Raw genomic sequence first — 7,090 nt, forward strand, 5'->3', positions numbered from 1 at the left:
GAAACAGCTGTCTGTGGATGGATACCATGCTTGGCATAGGTGGCTTTCCTTCATAGGATGCTGCCCATCCCGTGGTTGTTCCTTCCCGGGGAAAGGCCTGGCTATTCACTGCTTGCGTCGAGAAACACGTGATGGTGTCTCCGCAGCTTCTTTACATGCATCTGCATATTTCCCATAAGGGATGGGGGCAGTGTTCTGGAATCACTGCGTTGAGAAACACGTGATGGTGTCTCCGCGGTGTTGGATGTTTTGGTCTCCCCGAGGCCAATCATCTGTACCTTTATAGCCTTTTTACTAGGCACTGCTCCTAATAGCCAGATTCCTACTCCACACTGATGAGGGACAAAAACCCCGAAACAGCTGTCTGTGGATGGATACCATGCTTGGCATAGGTGGCTTTCCTTCATAGGATGCTGCCCTTCCCGTGGTTGTTCCTTCCCGGGGAAAGGCCTGGCTATTCACTGCTTGCGTCGAGAAACACGTGATGGTGTCTCCGCAGCTTCTTTACATGCATCTGCATATTTCCCATAAGGGATGGGGGCAGTGTTCTGGAATCACTGCGTTGAGAAACACGTGATGGTGTCTCCGCGGTGTTGGATGTTTTGGTCTCCCCGAGGCCAATCATCTGTACCTTTATAGCCTTTTTACTAGGCGCTGCTCCTAATAGCCAGATTCCTACTCCACACTGATGAGGGGCAAAAACCCCGAAACAGCTGTCTGTGGATGGATACCATGCTTGACATAGGTGGCTTTCCTTCATAGCATGCTGCCCTTCCCGTGGTTGTTCCTTCCCGGGGAAAGGCCTGGCTATTCACTGCTTGCGTCGAGAAACACGTGATGGTGTCTCCGCAGCTTCTTTACATGCATCTGCATATTTCCCATAAGGGATGGAGGCAGTGTTCTGAAATCACTGCGTTGAGAAACACGTGATGGTGTCTCCGCGGTGTTGGATGTTTTGGTCTCCCCGAGGCCAATCATCTGTACCTTTATAGCCTTTTTACTAGGCACTGCTCCTAATAGCCAGATTCCTACTCCACACTGATGAGGGGCAAAAACCCCGAAACAGCTGTCTGTGGATGGATACCATGCTTGGCATAGGTGGCTTTCCTTCATAGGATGCTGCCCTTCCCGTGGTTGTTCCTTCCCGGGGAAAGGCCTGGCTATTCACTGCTTGCGTCGAGAAACACGTGATGGTGTCTCCGCAGCTTCTTTACATGCATTGGTGCGCCAGTCCGACCCTGACCATGTTTATAACAAAAGCGAGACTGGTAATCAAAGGATAGAAAAGAGGTTATATTGGGTTTAAAAAAAAGTTCAGTAATTCAAATTCAGTATGATTGTATGACATTTAGTAGGATACAATACAAAGATTCATGATCAATGACACAGCAACATTGTGGGGCACCATTCTCTTCACACACTGTGTGAGCCAGTTTCAGCAACACAGCATACTCTGTTGATCTGACATAAGATAAAATGACCACTAGATTAATTTTAGCTAAAAAAGGAGGTGACACTAGAATACAACCTAAAATTTACTCTACATTTTGTAATAACTTTATTGGTGGAAAATGTGGTGAATAAGTTTGGCTTGGGAATGTGACTGCCACTGAATAGGGTCTTTGTAGGCACTGAGGACTTTGTGACCGGAACTGAATTACATCTTTGGGTTTGGCAGTGTCAGTCATTTTTAAAAGTTTATAAATGAACTGTAAAATAAAGACTGGTGTATAGAGATGAGCAAATTTGCCAATATTTTATTAGCTAGATTCACTCATATTTGGCCAGGAAATTCGATTGCATTGAATATTCCAAATTATTCTAATTGAATTGCCCCCAATAGCTCTTGTAAAAACATTGATTATAATTTGAGATGTAATGACTCCAAAGCATAATGAGTGACCTGGGAAGAGGTTAAAAACCTTGACCTGTTCCTGCCCACTGCAACTCCCCTTCTTTCCTCTGCTAGCCTCCTAAGATACCGCTCCAAGCTGGCACTAGTCTCTACTTCAAGAGGTTGCCTGCTACTTTTACATTGAGGACTTATCCTTGGGATAGGTCATCAATGTCTTATTGTACATCTAAGCACTCCAGAGCAGTTCTGTGATATACTAGCACTGGAGGGTAATGAGTTACTGGTCAATTCACGTTTGTTTCTTCTCCATTGGCAGTTAATGTGTATCTTTTTACACACTTTTTATGACTTTGGTGACTATTTACAGCAAAACTTTTAATGGTTCTGCGTTCATGCCACAATATCTTAGCAATTTCAAGATTGATGCATCCCTCTGCAAGATTTGTAACAATATTGTACTTTTCTGTGTCAGTTTAACCTCTTTTTATAGCCTCTTTTGATAAAGGATATTCATATCCTAACTAGTGATGAGCGAGTATGCTCGTTATTCGGGTTTCTCCGAGCATGCTCAAGTGGTCTCCGAGTATTTTGGCGTGCTTGGATATTTATCTTATATACTCGAGTATAAGCTGACCCAAGTATAAGCCGAGGCACCTACTAAGCTTATTGGCTCGACTATAAGCCGAGTATGCATTGTCCCCTCATCCCTGTCCTGCTATGCATGCCTCCCCCTTCCTGTCCTGGTATGAATGCCTCCCCGTCCCTGTCCCTGTCTGCATGCCTCCCCTGTCCCTGTCATTGTATGAATGCCTCCCCCTTCTCTGTCCTGGTATGAATGCCTCCCCATCCCTGTTTCTGTCTGCATGCCCCCCCTGTCCCTGTCTTTGTATGCATGCCTCCCAATTCCCTGTCCTGGTATGAATGCCTCCCCATCCCTGTTTCTGTCTGCATGCCCCCCCCCCGTCCCTGTCTTTGTATGCATGCCTCCCCATTCCCTGTCCTGGTATGAATACCTCCCCATCCCTGTCCCTGTCTCCATGCCTCTCCAGCCCTGTCATTGTATGCATGCCTCCCCCTTCCCTGTCCTGGTATGAATGCCTCCCTATCCCTGTCCTGGTATGAATGCCTCCCCATCCCTGTCCTTGTCTGCATGCCTCCCCTGTTCCTGTCATTGCATGCCTCCCCTTTCCCTGTCCTGGTATGAATGCCTACCTGTCCCTGCCCCTGTCTGCATGCCCCCCCTGTTCACTCCCTGTATGCTTTCATCCCCGTTCAGTCCCTGTATACATGCCTCCCCCATTCAGTCCCTGTATGCATGCCTCCCCCTTCCCTTTCCTGGTATGAATGCCTCCCCCGCACTCACCTACCTGCACACCCTGAGTGCCGTCACTGCATCTCGTTCCGGCCTCCGGCGCCTGCCTGCAGCTCTTCCTGTGCTTTGCGGTCACTAAGGTAATGAATATGCCTATTGGAGTAGAAACGCGTCCATATTCATCACCTTAATGAGCGGTACCACATGACTGCTGAGCACAGGAAGAGCTCCAGGCAGGCACTGGCCGGAACGAGATGCAGTGCCAGCACCCAGGACACACAGGTAGGCGAGTATGATATGTGCACCAGCTCCTGACACCGTTGCTTCGCCGCCCCCTCCCTCGCCGGCTTTCTGTACCATGACTCATGCATAAGTCGAGGGGGCATTTTCAGCACAAAAAAATTGCTGAAAAACTCAGCCTATAGTATATACTGTAGTTTTCATCGCCGCAGCTGCATGATTTGTGGCTGCTTAAGAGCCTGAACACATGTGGGGGGTTGTCTGTTAGTGAATCCCCACATGTATTCAGCCTGTCTAGCAGCCGCAAATTAGGCAGCTATGGCAATGAAAACTAAATCTCCGAGCAAGCCAAAATACTCAGAGACCACCCTAGCATACTTAGGGGTACCCGAGTAATTAGTATACTCGCTCATCACTAATCCTAACGCTGAACCCCCGACATTACACAAATGCCCACCACCTGATCCGTTACATCCAATAAGCATTCAGGTTTATACAGCTTGAAGTTAGAAAATCTGCATAAAAAAGATGATATGGTCAACTCACTTGCCTAATAATTATGGACAAATTGCATAGTTTTTTCACCGATATAACAAGTTAAAGATTAGTTTGGACATCTATTAATGTACCAGTACCGAACTAGTAAAAAAATGTACTCCTTTCTAGTTTCCAACTTCATGTAAAATGTTTTGCAGTTTTGCAGTGCTATGTAAGTGCTCACAATCATCTAAATTGCATATCATGTCAATTCTTCACATTATGCGTCCAATTCAAGCTTGGTGCATGCCATGATTCATTTTACATCTGCTGTTTTGCAAGTTTAATCAGAGATGGTTTTAATTTCAAAGCAATTATCTGCTTTAGTTTTATCAGTTGTTTAACAAGCTTGCTTTGCAAATTTTATCAGTGCATCAATGTTTGCTTTTAGCTCCTGCTCCATTTTTAATCTGAATCTACTAAATATACAGATGTATTTAATTTCTTCTTCAAAAGTGACGCAATCACTTTCTAAAAGACATAGGATTAAAAGGGCTGCAATAGTGTGATTTTCTTCAAAATTCAGTATGCACTTTCCTTCTCTTGCAAATGTAAAAATTCATGTAACTCTCCTCTTAGCCGTCTTCATGGGCAGTGTGTACGGAAGTACTCACCTCAACTTGGAGAAGTGCCTCCACTTAAAACTTGCTGTGAGCTTTATAGTCTCCGGGAGGGTCTTCATCTCAGCTTTGGGTTCAACTCAGGAAACCACTGTGCAAGCTCCATACACATTCAGAAGATATGAGATCAAAATTACTTAATATGTTTAATGAGTGGAGGTTAGATGATGAAAGACACAGAGAAAATAACAAGAAACAGCAAATCAACACAACACAAGTGCAATAAGCATTAGCTATATCCCTAAAGGTGATAGCATGAACAATCCCTGGGGGGATTTTTGATTGTTACACAGAACATTTTCCTACTCTCTAATACTTCTGGCTCACACTTGATGATGTAGACATTCAAACTGCAAATGCCATAAAGCATATAATTCTAAGTAACAGTAAGTAACAAACATTCTAAGATGGGCACGGCAATGCAATAAACACAGTCCAATGATAGGGTCCAGTTCACAAAATTTTGATCTTCACAACGTGCTTCAGTGGTCTTTAGAGCTTTTAATCAAATGTTTCTAATGTTGTTGAAGTAAAATTCTATGCATTACTGAAGTTTTACACTTTTAATGGCAAATCAAATATATACAAAGACTCAATATTTACAATGTTAATCCTTCTTTTTCAAGACTTCTGCAATTCATCCTGACTTGCTAGATATCATCTTCTAGGCCAAATCCTGACTGATGACAACCCATTCTTGTCTAATTAGTGCCTGGCATTTATCACAATTTATGTGTTTTTGTTTCTACTGCAGCTTTTTGAGAAAGGAGCTGTTAGGTGTCGAGTTCCTGCCACTGCACAGGGGGAATCTCAAACCACCTCCGCTGCGGTCTCCCATTCTTCTTCAGCCGCAGTGGAGCCTGCTCAGCAGAGACATCAGTCCCAGCGTCTGGCTCAGGCAGATACTGTGCGCTTGGTTACTGCTGGTCTTCCAGGCTCAGCCTCCGTAACCAGCACTGTTCTGTGGCGAGCAGACGCTCCTGGGACTAAAACCTGCTTTTCCTCTACTGAGCATGCCCAAGGGATGACCTCTCATTGGAGGTCGGGGGTCACGTGCTCAGGTCCTGAAGCAGTTCCTATTGGACCATTAAGAATGTCCTGGAGAGCTTCCTCTATAAAAGGTTCACATGGCCGCATGAACATACACATGAACATATGTTCATGAGTGTATGAGCTAAGCTACTTTGTGGTCTGTGTCAGCATGTGCTCAGGGTCAGCTGTATAGCCACTAGAATTCTGGCACCTCCGGAGAGGAGTTTGTTTGTCTGAATTTAGGGCTGGCATTTAGCCACTAGAATTCTGGCACCTCTGGAGTGGAGTTTGTTTGTGTGAATTTAGGGCTGGCATATAGCCACTAGAATTCCGGCACATCCAGAGTGAAGTTGTTTGACTGCTGTTGCTGACTGTATGACCATTGTGTGCTACCTGCTCTGTTGGCGAGCTGTGATCCTCTGTGAGGTTAACAGGGCACAGTGTTATCTTTAATCCCATGCGACTCTGTGAGTTCGCTCCTATACAGACTGGGTGACAGAACCCATGTCTATTCAGGCGTTGTACTGCCATATAGTGTCGCCATTTACTAGCAGCAGGTTCCACTCCTGCACGGTGGACCCCGGGCTGCGATTGCACCTATATTATCACTTTATTTACTCAGTGTGTTTCGCCAGCCCTAACTGTATACTAGCACCAGGGTCTGGCTAGTAATGGCAGATGATCAGCGTCTACAACGGTACATCCAGCAGCTGGAGGATAGGTTGGCGGCTCTTGAGTGCACAACCTCGGCTGTGGATGTCACCGCAGTCGCTGTTCAGGCTGCTAGCATAGCTGCAGCCAGTTTGTCCACTGCCACCCCTGCTCTGACTTTATCCCGTCTCCCGTTACCAGACAAGTTTGCTGGTGACAGTAAGCTGTGTCGGAGATTTGTGAGTCAGTGTGCAATACATCTAGTGCTCCTGGCTGCACATTTTCCCATGGAACGGGCTAAAGTGGGATTTGTTTTTTTCCCTTCTGTCGGGCAGGGCGTTGGAGTGGACAACGCCGCAGTGCTCCTCGCTTCTTGGACTCTCTGAAACAGGTCTTTATGGGACCTCGTGTCACCCATGATATGGCGCTCCAACTGCTGGCATTGACACAAGGCCCGTCCATGGTCAGTTAATTCGCCGTCCACTTCCGGACTTTGGCATCTGAGCTGGAGTGGTCAGATAAGGTCCTTATCCTGGTGTTTTGGAAGGGACTGGCTGACTATGTGAAGGATGCCATGGCCACCAGGGAGATTCCTGCCACACTGGAGGAGCTTATAACTATTTCCACCCGCATAGACCTTCGTTTTAACGAATGAAGTTTGGCTTGAACCCAGTGTAGGCAGAGGTTCCGGTTGGCTCCTACCTTCGCCACTCCTCTGGAATCTTCTGTTCAGGCGTCCGATTCCCTAGAGGCCATGGAGGTATCTCGAGCAAGACCTAAGTCCCGGGGAGCTCGAATACCCATGGTCTGTAATGTCTGACAGCAGATAGGACATTATGCCAA

This window comes from Ranitomeya imitator, chromosome 1, assembly GCF_032444005.1.
Source record: "Ranitomeya imitator isolate aRanImi1 chromosome 1, aRanImi1.pri, whole genome shotgun sequence".
In the NCBI taxonomy this organism is placed as follows: domain Eukaryota; kingdom Metazoa; phylum Chordata; class Amphibia; order Anura; family Dendrobatidae; genus Ranitomeya; species Ranitomeya imitator.